This window comes from Macrobrachium nipponense, chromosome 30 (assembly GCF_015104395.2).
Source record: "Macrobrachium nipponense isolate FS-2020 chromosome 30, ASM1510439v2, whole genome shotgun sequence".
In the NCBI taxonomy this organism is placed as follows: domain Eukaryota; kingdom Metazoa; phylum Arthropoda; class Malacostraca; order Decapoda; family Palaemonidae; genus Macrobrachium; species Macrobrachium nipponense.
This window is the reverse complement of record NC_087218.1, coordinates 9,976,827-9,992,292: the sequence shown is the minus strand read 5'-3', so window position 1 is coordinate 9,992,292 and position 15,466 is coordinate 9,976,827. Positions and strand designations below refer to the sequence as shown.

The 15,466-nt window shown below is 36.1% G+C and overlaps 1 long non-coding RNA gene across 3 annotated transcripts; it reads left to right on the top strand.

Annotated features, from left to right (window-relative positions):
• Window positions 1-1,047: 1,047 nt before the first annotated feature.
• LOC135202259 (uncharacterized) lies at window positions 1,048-8,452 on the top strand. Of its 3 annotated transcripts, none has more exons than XR_010311700.1 (4): window positions 1,048-1,362; window positions 4,039-4,270; window positions 5,025-5,124; window positions 7,846-8,452. It is a non-coding gene; the product is annotated as an uncharacterized LOC135202259 (long non-coding RNA). The 3 variants fall into 3 exon arrangements; XR_010311699.1 differs by lacking the exon at window positions 1,048-1,362 and adding an exon at window positions 1,571-3,220; XR_010311701.1 differs by lacking the exon at window positions 1,048-1,362 and adding an exon at window positions 3,250-3,668.
• Window positions 8,453-15,466: the final 7,014 nt, after the last annotated feature.

Sequence of the window (15,466 nt, the reverse complement as noted above, 5' to 3'; positions counted from 1 at the left end):
CTATATCATATTAGATATTTATGACAATAAAACACCAAGCAAAAACGCGCGCGCTGGTCCACAGAAGAGAGTAACATTAATTGCTATAGACCAGTCAAGCTACTGATTCCGCAAACTTAGAGGTATTAATAGAAGTTACGAAAGAACCGAACTCACCCGAGAGTCATCGTTGAACAAATATTAGCCTAGAGGAGGGTATAGGTCAAGAAATTGGAGTTACAGGTGGAATAAGACAGGCACGTAAGAGATCAACATCATTATCCAAGTTGATAACATGGCTGATGATAAGAGACAGAAACAAATAGCATATCCAGATTTTCTAGATACTACAATGAGAAGTTTGGAATAGAAACACTATATAAAGAAAAGTAATACTGTAATTAACAAGATAATCATGGACATATAAAACGAAAGGAAACTGAAATTAGCAATAAACTATATGCAAGAGGAAATCCTGAATGCAAGATAAATAAAGGAAAGAAGTTAGAAAATAAAGTGAGTTTAAAAATAGGAAACGAAACGGATGAAGAGCAAGTATACGATAACTCGGCATCAGTAATTTTTGTCAGCAGGATGTAATACGTTGAAAATTAATACCGTGAATAGCTATACAGGAAGAATAGAAGTGTTATTTTCTTATTTTGTCGCTCGTGCAGAAAAGGAGGGAGTGAGTTAAATGACAACTACATGAAGATTTAAAAATGACCACTAGGCCTGTATCAAGATATAAATGAAATGTTAGGAAAGTTGCTGCTTAGTGGAAGTAATATTGAAAAGAAAAATGTTATATACTATTACATGTGTAGAAAAAGAAAAATGAAGGTGAAAGAATGGGTTACTCAAGATTAGGATAACACGATGGGGGCGACTGAGGCGCCGTTACAGAGGCAAAGAGTGATTGTGTTACAAGACGCAGAAGTTAAAGATTAAAGAACCTGTCATTACACTTGTTACCTCTTGCTGAGTCTGACGTGTCTGCCAGTGATCGTGTGATTTTCCTTGATTTCTCAGGCATTTCTTCTACATCTCAAGATCTCAAATGTTAGTATTGTTGCAAGAGTAAACGGCAGCAAGAACATCGAATCTTAGTCCGTTTAGTAGCTTAAATTGGTCGTAGTTTCACTTACACAAGTGACTGCCAAGGGTTTGCCATGTAGCCTAACCACAAATCTTGTATACTTAACCTAGCATGTAGCCTATTCGGCTTTAACCCAAAGCAAGTTTGCCTTCACATGTTATTCTTCTAACTTATTCAACGACAGTAGTTTAGTTTGCTACATCAAATAAGGTAGCTCTAGCTACAAGCTCCAGCCAGCCCAGCGATTGAGGAAGCCTAGTTAGGCTACCTACTTGCAGATTTTGGTAGGTATAGTCTGGGTAAACAGAGGTTAGCTAGGTTTATTATTATAATATTCTGCTCTTGTCAGGTATTACTTTATTACTTAGTGTAGAACTAGGGTAAACAGCCGAACAGCAACAGAGCAGACACCTCTCTCGAAACTGGCCACTTCCCGAAAAAGCTCTTGAAATAGGCTAGTATGCCATTGTAGGGGGAAACACCGCAGTGGGTCCATCGTCATTGCGTGAATCAGCCTTATTCACTCGATATATAATTGGTGAAACAAGAATACAATTACATCTTTAAGCACACCATTCAAAAGATTGAAGTTTCTTCAACATAATGTGATATATACTATAAAAGCGCGCCGTACGGACTAAAATAAGCATGTGAGGTCTTCGTAAAATATGTTTTCAAGGCAGTTTTGAAATCCAATATGGCAGCACCTGTGTGAGGTGCCGTTCGTAAGCGTAGCGGAGCCACCATCTTTCCCAGCACTTATTAGAACAATGTTAGTGTATATATGTAACGCTTATTGATCTTACTCAAGATTGCAGTTATAATCAGCACAATAAAACAACTTTTTCTTGCCTACATTAGTGAATGTACGAAACTTCTTATTCCCGGGGTCATGGTTTGAACTGAAATTCATTTTTACCTTGTAATCGGTGGTTTTATCCTTTCTGCCACACAACTGAAACTCCACAGTGCTTATTTGATTGTAATTATACATGTTTTGGTCTTAATTCACTCCAAATTGCACTTGAACTACGTTGCGGTTAATGGTTCCTAAGCTCTCACTACACAAACACAGTTGCGGGCAGCACACGAGTACACGGTTTATGAGGTGCAAAGCTTTACTCCTTTAATTTTTTAAGTTACACATTATTTTGTTTAACTTTACTTTGTTACTTCAAAATGTTTATTTAATTCATGTCTATTATCCCTTTTTTTGCAACCAAATTAACCCTGAAAAATTACAAATATTTTTAAAGTAGATACGAGCAGACGACAAAATGACTCATCGTTGCCAATCTAGTGGAGCTTCACACATACGCCGATGCATTTACAAACTTTTTTATGAATTCTAGTTGTCATAGTAATGCAATAATGATCAGATTGCTCTAATATGTATATAGTATACTACAAATCGATATGCTAATTTCACTTATTTCCCCAGGTTTGTGTAAGTCTTATACCTAGTTTGGAGGGTAAACACATACCAATTGACAACACTGATAAACAATAGAAGAGTGTGAAGAACGCCGTTGGTACTGTTCACCGCAAAACTCTTGATATTTGAGTCAGGAATTTAGTTACTTTTTCAACAACAAATATTTTCAAATTAGTAATCATGAATATGTAAAAAATTTATGCAGTTCATGACCTGCATTTAACTATTTATTAAAATAATTATCTAGTACACGCTTCTTCTTCTACTTTTTCGGAGGGTGGCTTCACAAGCGGTGGAAACTGGATGCGCAAGTCCAGTCGGTTGTTTCCCCTATTTCGTAATTTAGGAGAAAACACTTACTTTGAGAGGAACATAGAGGTCTTGTTGTGCTGCCAGGATGGGCCTCAACTCTTGACTGATGTCACGGCAGTGAATTCAAGTACTTTTTCTTGGGAAGGTGGCTGCATTCCAGGATCGGTGGACGCTATGTCGCCGCTCGGTCATTTACCCTGTGGAATCACAACTCAATAGTAGACACAATCTTTATATCCTACAATTTGTGGGACCACAGTGAGAAAGTGAAACACTACAAGGACTTTTATTTCATTAATTGTTCTCATTCAAATTTACAAAGTTTTTGGAAGGTTTTCAAACTACTGTACTAATAGCTACCAGCACTTTGATAAGGACCTGGTATCCAATGTTAGGTATGTGTTATTCGTTACATCACTATCTTATTTTTCACTTGCAGTTCTGTAGATTAGGTTCGGGTCGAGATTTAAGGAAGGACCTGGCATTGTAGGCTAGTTAGGTCAGGGGTTTAGGCCCAAGGTAAGGTAGGGGTTCTCCAACATTTCCTAGTGGTTTCGGCCATAAGTCATTTAGGCAATAAGCACCCTTGTAAGTAAAGCAACTTTCAGTTTACATGCAAAATGGGCACTGTGTTCATTACCAGCCCCTTGGGGATGTATGCACAACATGAAATAATGACGGTAAATACCGTAAACATAACATCTTATGTTGTTTAGGCTGAAAGACATTTCAGTTGTTTGCCGGTTTGGAAGCAACGGCCTAAATGACTTATGTCCAAAACGACCAGTACCCTCTGCAGCTAGGTAAGGAGTGGCAAGGAAAGAAGCTTGTCCTCTTGGTTAGGTTAGTATGATTAAATCCAACCTTGTATTTCACTTTTTTTTTTCTCTCATTACCCAAAACCAAGCTATTCTACTATGGCCCCTTGCATTGTAGGATATAAAGGTGATGTCTACTGTCTCTAAAAGCACCTTTGTGCTAACAAAACCATCAGAAATGTTCAAAGCACACATTAAAACAGGAAAATTGTATTTTCAAGTCCAAAATACAATAATGGTTAAAAGTAAACATTTACCATCTCATCATTTGTTAGTGCTTGTGGATTTACATAGTACTGCAATTTTAATTTTTACTGAATGTGATATATGTAGGGAAATGTTTGCAGATTGCAATGACTTCATACTTAATTTCTCTTTCAAATTGATAATTATAGATGGACCCTTGGTCACACTGGAGCAGAAATTGAAATAAGTACGTGTAATGTTTGAAGCAAACCTAAGCATTTTCAACTAGTCACAGATTCATGCTAGAAAGAAAGGACTTTGTGGCTTAGGTGGAAGAGACCATAAATCTGGATAGTTTTAGGATGTTTGAACTCTGAACATACATCTGCCTCTCAAACTATTGTGGTAGTAGCATCACTTTTCAGAGTTGATCAAGATTCAGTAAGTATTATTTTATATTTGTATATATGTTTTGAATTGAGTACACATTGTATACCAAGCGTGAATATGGTTAAAGAGTAAAGAAATGATATGTACTTATTTAACCATTTTTGTTCCTGCCAAATTTCTAACCATCAGGGTTTATAAAAAAAGAGTATTTCCAACTTGAGTTGGAAATGATAATTGAGGCTTGGTGACAAGGTGGTTAAACTGGCTGGTGGTTAGGAAGGTTAGGCAATTGGAGTACTGCTCACTCACTTGCTGGTAATTAAGCACTTTTTCTGCAGCCTCTGTCCTTTGCAGACATTTTTCTAAAGTTCCCACAAACTTGTATGTGTTGAAACCCTTTTTTGTTTGGTAAGTGTGCAGTACTGCAGTTTATGACTTATTCTTGTTTCTGAGCTACACTCGGCTACTACTTTGAATGTTGTTCAGAAAGAGAAATATATAACTGAACAACAAAGGTGTATGGGAGCTTCAAAGAAGAATTTGATTTGGCATGTTAGTGTATCAGTTTATTCAGATGATATAATTTTTTAGATTGTTTGCCATTATAATTTAGAAAGTCCTTTGATTTTACATTTAGTATTAAACAGTTTGAGACTTATGTCAATATGAAATGCTTATTGCAATCTGTGTTAGTGTTATTGTATATGATTTAAAACTGAAGTTCTCTTGCAAATGTAGTTCTGTAACTAAATTGGAAAGAAAATTAAAGGGGCTTGTCTCCCACATCTTACTCCGGGGTTGGCAGTGAGGACACCAGGTTGGTTGGCAGTGCGTGTGGCCTGTCCTGTACTGTTATCAAGAGATCTAATATGGATGCACAAGGTTCCCAGAATAACTTGTTTCAGGTATGTAGTTGTGGAGTTTTTTTCTTACTGAATTATGTACATATATAGAATAAATTGATAATTATTCTGGTGTTGGTTGCAGTCGGAGACTGTGGTGTTGCCATAAAGTCCTTACATGTTGGTAGAGTTTATTTTGAAAAGTTAAAAAGATTTTTAAAGACATTTAATATGCATTTCAAGCTAAGATAATAGTGAGTGTTGAGCGGTTTAAAAGAACAATCAGAGTTTGAATTGTAATCTAAGGAGCTCAATTCTAATGAATAAAGTTCCACTAAGATAACTTAGACTAAAGTTTTCAGTGAAATTTTGACTCTTTGTAAAGTAGTAACTGAAAATTGTTTAAAAAAACTCCTTTATTGCTCAAAAACCATCTTTAGTGCTACAGTGTCATAATTCCCTTTAAGAACTTAATAAATACCAATGGCAAAATTTTGCTCTTGACTAATGTTATGATGAACATAAAACTACCCAAAATGTTAAAAGTACATATTTGATTAACTATGAAATGGGCAGTAGAGTTGAAAGTATATTCCTTTTTTTTATTGAGAGTTGTAAAGGCTGTTAATTTTTGTTGTGCCTCCCAACTACCATCATGCATTCTATAATATAGACTCTTAAGTTTAGTTCATATTCAAGTAATATTTTTTCAAAACAAAAATATTGGTAATTAGACTGTTCCTGAGATTTGAGAGTAAGAAGACATACAGAAGGTCTATTAGGGTGACTTGATTTAGCAGTTATGAATGAATTTTAAATTTAGTAATCATTGTCAAACAAACCTATATTTAATTTTCCATGGTGATGGATCCGTTCTTTAGTTTGCTCTGAAAGTGAAGTCTTAAGAGTATTTTGTTAGACTAGACAATGTAGGAATGTATTACAGTATTGCTTTAAATGTTGTGTGTACATATGTAAATTCTGATATCTGCAGGAGCATAGTAAAGCATCATGAATGTGAATATGAAAATCATTTATACTCTATGGCTTTTTAAATTTTTGTAGTAACAAGTCCCATGAATGGGCTGGGAAGGGTTTTCAGTAAATCTATCTTGTACTATTTAGGCTTTTTAAAACTTCCAAGAAAGGATACCAGTATCACACTAATATATATGTCCAAGGTTTTCATTCATATATTGTCTCTTGATATGTATAATCAAGGAAAGAAAAGTTGACATGCAATATGTTACATCATTTCATCAATAATTGATATGGCAACTTTTCTTTATCTTTTAGTATATTATTATAAATAATGTAGATTTGTGATTTCTTGCTGCTGTTTAACAAAATTGAGCAAATGGCAAATATGAGGTAAAATGTAATTGTGATTATAGCTTCAGAAAACTAAGTACAATTCTCATTTAGTTTGTATTTATACTTTGGATATAGAATAGTTGTGGTCTTGTGGATATCATTGTTTTGTGTGGGTGTTCTTTTCAAGGCGCAAGCATTCTTGTCCCACTAATTATTGGAGATATATGTTGCTTTTGTGAGAGGTCTGATGAATTAAGTGGTGTTGTCATGAATAGTATGGAGTTGAATTAAAGTCATGTGCATGATTTCTGATGCTTTGTTCTATATAGATTCACTTATGTTGGTCAACTTAATGAAAGTATGAGAAGTACTTATCTTTGTCAAGCATTTATTTTGAATGAATTTAACGGTTCAGCAAACCATTCTGATCTTTATTTCCTATAGTCTTTGAACTTTGCAAAAATCCTCACATTGTTCATGCTTGCTAAAAGTATATGGACACATATTGAGATCGAGTACAGAATTTTAATCTTTGGTCCTTCTCTGTTTCATTCATGCTGTCTCTCAGTGGTAAGGAAAATAATTATTGCAATGTATTTTAAAATATGTACAGTATCCATTATGTAATTTAAGGAGAATTTGCTCCTTCCTCCCCCCCTTTTTATTTTTGATGAAAGACGTGCTTACTTTTTGAAGGGAGAACTGACCTCTTTCGTCTTTTATAGGGAAAACTTGTAACCTTTAATTCATAATTTTTTGTTGTTGTAAGAAAGTTTCTGTCCCTTACTATTTTTCCTTAAGTGGCATGTAGCTTTTTCCTGGTTTTGTAATTGTAAGGGCCTCTAGTCTTTCTTGTGCATTTTCTTCATACAGCCTCTTTCTGTATATCCGATCACAACAAGGCAGTTGGTTTTCCTAGAGTTTTTTTGTACTTGGTCATTTTTACACTGCGGTTAATGTACCTAAATTCATAATAATTATATGGTTCAGAAAACTATTTTGATCTTTATTTATTTATTGAACTCAGCAAAAATGCCCGCATTGTTCATGCTTGTCAAAAGTATATGGACTTAACTACAGATCTCTCTATTCATTGGTCTTTCTTTGTTGTATTCATAATTAGACTCAAGGTTTATAGCAGCGTATTTAGAATACAGTAACCATTATTAAATTCAAGGAGAATTTGCTTTTTCTCCCCCCCCCCCCCCCTTTAATTTTAGTAAGACTTCCCACCCGCTTTTGTAGGGAGAACCGAGTTCTTTCATGTTTTGTGGGCAGAGCTTAGAGCTTTTAATCCTGTTTTACATTTTAAGTTAGAAAGTGCCCGTCCCCCAGTATTTTTTCCTGAACTGGTTTACAAAAATTTACAAAAATTCCTGTAGAAGAACTCCTGGCTTCAGGTTGAAAGTTTGGGTAATACATCTACAAAAACTAAAAACTTCTGATGACTTGAAGAAATCCTGGCTTCAGGTTGGAAGGTGGGGGAGCACATCTACAGAAACTCCTGATGACATCTAGAACTCCTGGCTTCAGGTTGGATAGCACATCTACAACTACTCCTGATGACATTCTAGAACTCCTGGCTTCAGATTGGAAGGTTGGGTAGCACATCTAGAAGAACTCCTTCAGGTTGGGGAGCATATCTACAAGAACTCCTGTAGACATCTCGAACAACTCCTGGCTTCGAGGAGGTGGTAGTTGGATATCAGGAACTTAGTAGTTGGAGAGCTTCTTCATTCCCCCCACCCCCCAAGATACTTGGATGCCACGTTGGAAAGTTGGGGAGCACATCTACAAGAACTCTTGGAGACATCTAGAAGAACTCCTGGCTTCAGGGAGGTGGAGTTTTCAAGACAAACTCCTCCATATCAATGTACTGAATTTGAAAGCAGCCTTCCTACATTTCAGGAACTTCAAGAAAGGATGATGGGTTACTCTGTAGTCCTGGTGTCTAATTATATCCGTGACTCCAGTCTTCTAAGATGCAAGTGGTCAATTCCTGTATAAGAAAGGTTATGCCCCTTCATCGATGAATTTCCTGCAATAAAAGTTCTGTTAGTAGCACTTTTCTTTCACATTAAATCCTCTTTTCAAGATTTAAATTTCTAAAACCTCTTTTTAAGATTTAAATTTCAATAACAAAATGAAGTTAATTATTGTAATCTAAATTAATGAAAGATGCCCAAATGTATTGTAATCTTAATGAATAAAATACTATACCAAAATATACCATTAATGAATAAAATATACCAGTGTTCCTTTGGTAAATAGAATATAATAAGTAGTATATTTTTACATTGATAATCCCAGTTTATAAAAGCTGCAATCATTGCAGAATTTTAGCATATTTTTCAGCCTGGGTCATAGCCAAATGTCACAGATTGTAAATTAATTATTTTTATACAGGCAAGGAAGTATGCTTAAATTTTACTACTGGAGCCTCAGTCATTCTAATAATGAACTGTGGATAATTTACTTTACAGCAGAGTGGTACAGGTGTCCTTTGATTACAGGATATGACTATTTTAACCAAGGATTAAATAAAAGTACCAAGATGAAGGAGTAACATTAACTGCAAATAATTATTAAAAGTATAGCAAAGTGGTACAGATGTCCTTTGATAACAGGATATGACTATTTTAACCAAGGATCTAAATAAAAGTTTACCAAGATGAAGGAGTAACATTAACTGCAAATAATTATTAAAAGTCATAGCTTTTAGTTTACCATATTGTGCTCTCATTTTTGAGTTCAAAAGTCATAGCTTTTAGTTTACCATATTGCATTCTCATTTCTGAGTCCTATTTCATATTGTGGTAGTGCAATTTCCTAAACAAGGGCCATATTTGACCAGAATTCTTCTGACTGTTCTCTACTTATTGATAGAATCTAACACTGCACTACAAAGTTTCACCATTAACATCATGTGTAAATGTTTCTACCACTACTAAAGCAAAGTAGTACTAATATGACGTGGTGCAAGCAACAGCGACGACAGTTTTAATGTTAAAAAGTTTAAGCAAATTAGCATTTTAGTAGTAGTAAACCTAGTAAACCAAAAACAGTAGTTGCAGCAGCAGTAATGGAACAAACAGTACTAATAGTAGTAAGGGCAGAATAACAGCAGCTTAACAATACCATCGTTAATAGCAATGGCAGTATTTAGTCGAACAAATAAGAACAGCAACCGTAATAGTAGTAGTAGTACAGGAACATGTTAGGAGCAAACCAGCAATAGTAGCACTGCAAGCAGCAGCAGGTGATTGCTAACATGCTGAAGAGCAAAGCAACATTAGTAGTAGCTGTAATAGCACTATTGGTAGTGCCAGAATGAGTAGCTGTAATATCACTATTAGTAGTAGCAACTTCAAAGAGTTGAAAATCTAATGGTAAACCTACAGAAATCAGGAATCCTCAACAGTGACTGGGAAGCTACGATCAGAGACTGATCTTAAAAGCCTCCTGTAGTGCCTCCTGAATTAAAAGCACCTCTGGGACACTTGGTAAGTTGTCCACCATGTAACACCACTTGCTACTATGACAGTAGTTTAAATTATGCAATGTTAGATATGCGAGTACATATTTACCTTTGGTACTTCCGCAAGCTTATGTAATTCTAGACTAAATTTGCCCAAACAATCTAAATTGAGGAAAACTTACTATGATTAAATTAGTAATGGAGCATTTACGATGTCTAGTAAGTCTATCCGAGGAAGCAATGAAAAACTCAATAATCAGAGAAAAACTTACCTTGAAATTAGAAGACAGGCATCTGTCCACACGACATGCACCAGTTCATTATCAAAATGTGTTATTACCAACGAATTCAAACAGCGGCATTCTTGATCACAGTAACCTTGATAAATATTCTTGGCAGTCGTTGAATATTTTCTTAAATCACAAGCAAACCTGAAAGAATGTATTACTTATTAGAGAGTTCTCTGTTGAGGAAATCTTTTGAAATATGTTTCGAGACAATCTTAAAATTAACTAAAACAGTTATTATATAGCTCCCTGCTTATGATTTACTGTAGTTTAAATACTTTATGACTCAAATCCTAAAATAGTAAAATAGGCCGATTTTCAGTAGTTGAACTTTGAGCGAGATAACTTATAAATTAAAACGGTAGTTATACTTTGACAGGCTATTTATGCAGTTTTCTTATTTAACCGAGGTTGAACGCAGCTGGAGCAAACGTCCATCTATTGTAATTTCCTTGATTCTTTCTTTAGACATCGAACTGTTCATGCACACAGATTTTATACATATAAAAAAGTACCTCCCTCAGATTTTATACATATAAAACAGTACCTCCCTCAATATAATTCTTGTATATCACCCACACTTCAGGTGATGTGGGACCATGCAAAGTAAGTCAGAAATAAGGGAGCTTTTGAAGAATAGCGGTCCCATACAACCCTTTTGAAAATAGGGGTCCCAGTTTGGGCCTTTTGAAGAATACAGATCCACAGACACGGCGGTCGAGCTCCCGTAGTTCCGCCACGGCCTTACTGTAACCCCTGTGGCTAGCGCGCGCAGCGCAACATTACCTCTTGCCAGAACATGCCGTGCTTGCCAAGAATCTTTAAATATGTGGATAAGGCGCGAAGCGCCGTTCCGCCACGGCCTTACTGACAGCACACATAAATCGATCGTCCGCAGATATGTAATCGCTCCCCTATGAATATAACATTGGTACTGACAATCAAACAAGCAGTTGTTTGCTTATCTTTAGGTTTGTTCACCACTGACAACCAATCATGTTGTTGCTTGTTTTCCTCGGCGGTTGTTCTCCACTAAATGCCTTTTCAACAATACGGACCCCGGTTTTATCCTTTTGAAGAATAAAGGTCCCAGGTTCGTATGGGACCGCTATTCTTCAAAAGCTCCGAAATAAGCATTACTAATTTCCTATAGAAAGGTATCTCTTGGGGACATGTTCTACTTACTACAGGCAATACTTAGGGATTTAATTGCAGTGCCTTAATCAAAACTTTCGGTCTTTTACTTAAGTGTTCTCATTTGTCTTTCCACTATTCGTCTAACATCCTTAATCCACATTGTAATCCACACTTACCAGGTATTTTTGAGAGAATTGTCATGTGACAGACAAGAAAAACCTTTTATGTGTAACGGTTCCCCGCTGTGCAGATGCATACATACGTATAAGTATGAAGTAATACTGCTATTTATAATCTTCAGAGCATATGAGTGTATATTGCCTGCATAAAATTCATAACTTTGTGTTTTCCTCAGCTATCTGAACGTGTTCACTTTCTTCGAACATGTAGTACAAACCAAAGGGAATTTGCGGCATAGTCTTGATTTTACGTGTGAGAGAACATTGGAACTTTACAATTAAAATACGACATCCATGGAAACTCTTTCGCGAGTCTAGCAACTAATGACTGCGTAGTCTGGTTAAACTGCTTAAATCATAACCAAGATATTCTTTCCAATAAAATGGAGACAGCACTGTTTAGTGTAGAAACTAACAAAGAATTTGTACTGTCACAACCTGTTTACTCCAATGATAAAATCAAAACCAGAAAAAGGTGAATAGCATTCGCGTTACCCGTGGTAATCTAAAATGAACTCTCTCAGAGCAAATGAATCTACCCACCCAGCCGTTCTAGAGGACCTCGGTCGGGGAATCGGGCGGGATCCTCCTCACTGTATAATAAACTCTCGTATGAGCAAATTTACCCTGGCCGCTGGAAGAGACAGGGGGACTGGATATTTAAGACAGGAAATATTATAACTTTTGCAAACTATGTACCTACTTTCAATATTACTGACAAAACTGCTTTGGCGGGCCTTGAGAACCGGCATACCATGCATTCTTAGACAATTCAGAGTTGCCTGCAAACCCATGAGCATGTTTTTAGCGCTGTGCGCACTTGCAATGGGGGCCAATTAGCAATGTTTAAGGGGGTGGCGGAACGGCGCTTCACGCCTTATCCGCAATTTTAAAGATCCTTAGCAAGAAAGGTTGCACTGGCAACAGGTAATATTGCGCTGTGGGCGCTCGACCCAGGGGTTACAGGAGGTTGTAACATGATTGGTTGGATACGTGTTCATCGGTCTATCCCCCCCACCAACTATTTCCCTCAGAAGTCGGCGTGTAAACAAAAAGTTCCCTTATAACATGGCGCATGCGTCGTACCATTTGGTATGGTCGTAGTAGTAGCTGAAATTTAATTGTGAAACGGCTACGTTCTTGGTTTATTCGTCTTCTATTTTCGCTTGTATTTTGTATTCCAAATATCATATTTAACAAGAAATAACAATAACACGCAACAACCTTTTCCCAGGTGATTTACCCCACCCATAAACCCGCCTTCCCATCGGTCTCTCTTACCCAAGGCCAACCGTACAGGACAGAGTTCTGGGGGTAATAATTCTTTCCGTGGTCTCCCCCACCCAAAACCCCGCATTCCCAACGGGTCCCCCTTACCGTAGGATAGAATTCTAAGGTAAATTACAGGTTAATTACAACCGACCCCCCAAACTAACAGTAGATTGTTAATACGCAACCGAAATACTATAGGAAACTGTAAATTCCAAAGAAATACCTGCTACTGAGTTATTAGTTAGATCTACCAAAAATAAGAATGTATCCCGTCAACAATTCGCAAAGTCTGCCCGAGATGTACTGACTGACATTCGTGAGCTCACTCTATGTAGCGTAAATAAACTCAAAACTCTTTAGGCGCGTCACCCGATTGTGACGGTAGTGCGAGGGTATTCACAAATGCTGACGAAATAAACCAGAAAACAGGGTAAAACCATTAATTTCTTCGAAATTTTATCGCAGTTAGTAGGCAACTATATTCTCAAATTGATACTGTCGGAACTAAATCGAATTCCTGACGTCTATAATTTCGAATATTCAATTTATCCGACGAAATTAATACCCTTCTTAATTTTTCTTGGCAAGAAGAGCAGCAGCGTTCCAGTAGTTTCACAAGCTTAAGCGATCAACTACGTTCACAAATACTCCATCGACAAATTCATGAAACTTAAAATTTCATTATTTTGTTATATTCGTGTTCTGTTTCCCAACTGCTTTTCCAATAATCCCCTAGACTATTTACATTATCAAAATCTAAAGTTAACAGACATGGCGATTGCTAAATGAAGACCTCAAGTCTTTTCAGGAGTTTCAATATACTTTTCGTGGAGTAGATTTGGCCTGTGAAGGGTGCGGGTGGGGGGGTGGGGGTGGGGGAGGGGGAAGGGGGTTAGCTGGTTGTCATTACTAGTAGGAAAATTGGGGGAAGGTGGTAGAAAAACCCCGTTGTTATCTGTTAACGAAAACAACACTTCAGAACCGATTTCGGAAGAGATTCCTGTTCTTTTAGATACGAATTTTCACTCTTTAAAAATTATATACATGTAAACTATATATATATATATATATATATATATATATATATATATATATATATATATATATATCTATATATATATATATATATATAGTTAAAAACCAATAACCAATTGGCAAGTGCAATGATCTGTTGACCCCCACTCCAGGGTATTGGTACTTGGGTGCTAATTAAGAATCTCCCGGTTAATATAAAGACTAAAAAGAGAGAGAGAGAGAGAGAGAGAGAGAGAGAGAGAGAGAGAGAGAGAGAGAGAGAGAGAGAGAGAGAGACAGGAGAGCGAGAGAGAGGAGAGAGAGAGAGAGAGAGATTCTTTAATTGGAAAATTGACATTTTAATGATACAACACTAAGGACTAAATGTTCCTTTAACATTTCAAGAAACTAGTTAATATACTCCATCACTTTTGCCATAAAACTATCAACTGGACTTTTTAAGTTATACTCTCGCGAAATTCTCGTCATTATTAACTTCAATTTAGTCTTTGTAACTGGGAAATATATTGTTAAATACCGATAATCAAGGAAACCTGTTCCCCGGGAAGCGTAATTTAGAGTAGTTTCCCATAGAAGAACGTTTTCTTTCTATCACTCGTAATCTGTTTTTAGAAAACGTTACTAATTGTAACGTTAACTACACAAAACGTAAAACTTTTTTCTCATTCAAAACGAAAAAAATAAGAATTCTTACTGGAGAATTTTGTGATATCAGATTGGTTTGATGCACAATTACATATATATATTCTATGCCAAAAGGTAATTCATTGTTCCAAGTGCATTTTGCCATTTAATATAATTTATAATCAGCTTTTACTATCTCTCTCTCTCTCTCTCTCTCTCTCTCTCTCTCTCTCTCTCTCTCTAAATAACGTATATTGTAGATAGTACACAATGCTCATGATCCGACACAAGTAGGAATATAAAGTATTTATAAAATATACTTCAGACAAGTACTTTAAAATCAGCTAAGATTCAGTATGAAAATATCTGTTATATATTAAGAATAATAATAAATTAAATAAGCATGTAACATCATAATCTCCTCAGGATTTATTCTTACTGATATTCCAATTCCGAAATGACTGGAATAAAACAGCTGGCAATATCTGAGCACATTCATTTTACTTGAGCTAAGAAATGAAACTCCCCTGTTTATAGCTTTACAATATATACAGGTGTTGTTATTCTTATGAATATTATAACAACAATTTAGTATTATGGGACAGGCATGAAATTCCATTAACTTACAATTAAGCTAACACTGGATAGGAAAGCAGCCGCTTTTGAAAATAATGCAATAGGAAATGAATATATACCTTCATTTAGTTAGCAAGATTCCAAAATGGTGCATTAACCAGGTATTTTTTTTTTTCGAGAAAACTGTTATTTGACAGACCAGAAAAACCTCTTAAGTGTACCGCCCCAATGTGCAGATACATATACGTATATAAGTATGAAGAAATACTGCTATTTATAACCATCAGAACAAATGAGTGTATATATCCTGCATGAAGTTCATGTCTTCGTGCTTTCTCCAACTATCTGGATGTGTTCACTTTTCCTCGAACATGTAGTACAAAGCAAATTAAATATACGAAGGAGGAGGAGGAGGAGGAGGAGGAGGAGGACCCTTGTGCAGAGGACTTCCATATCGCAAGTCACTGAGTATACATTTGTATATACTTCCATTTCAACAACCC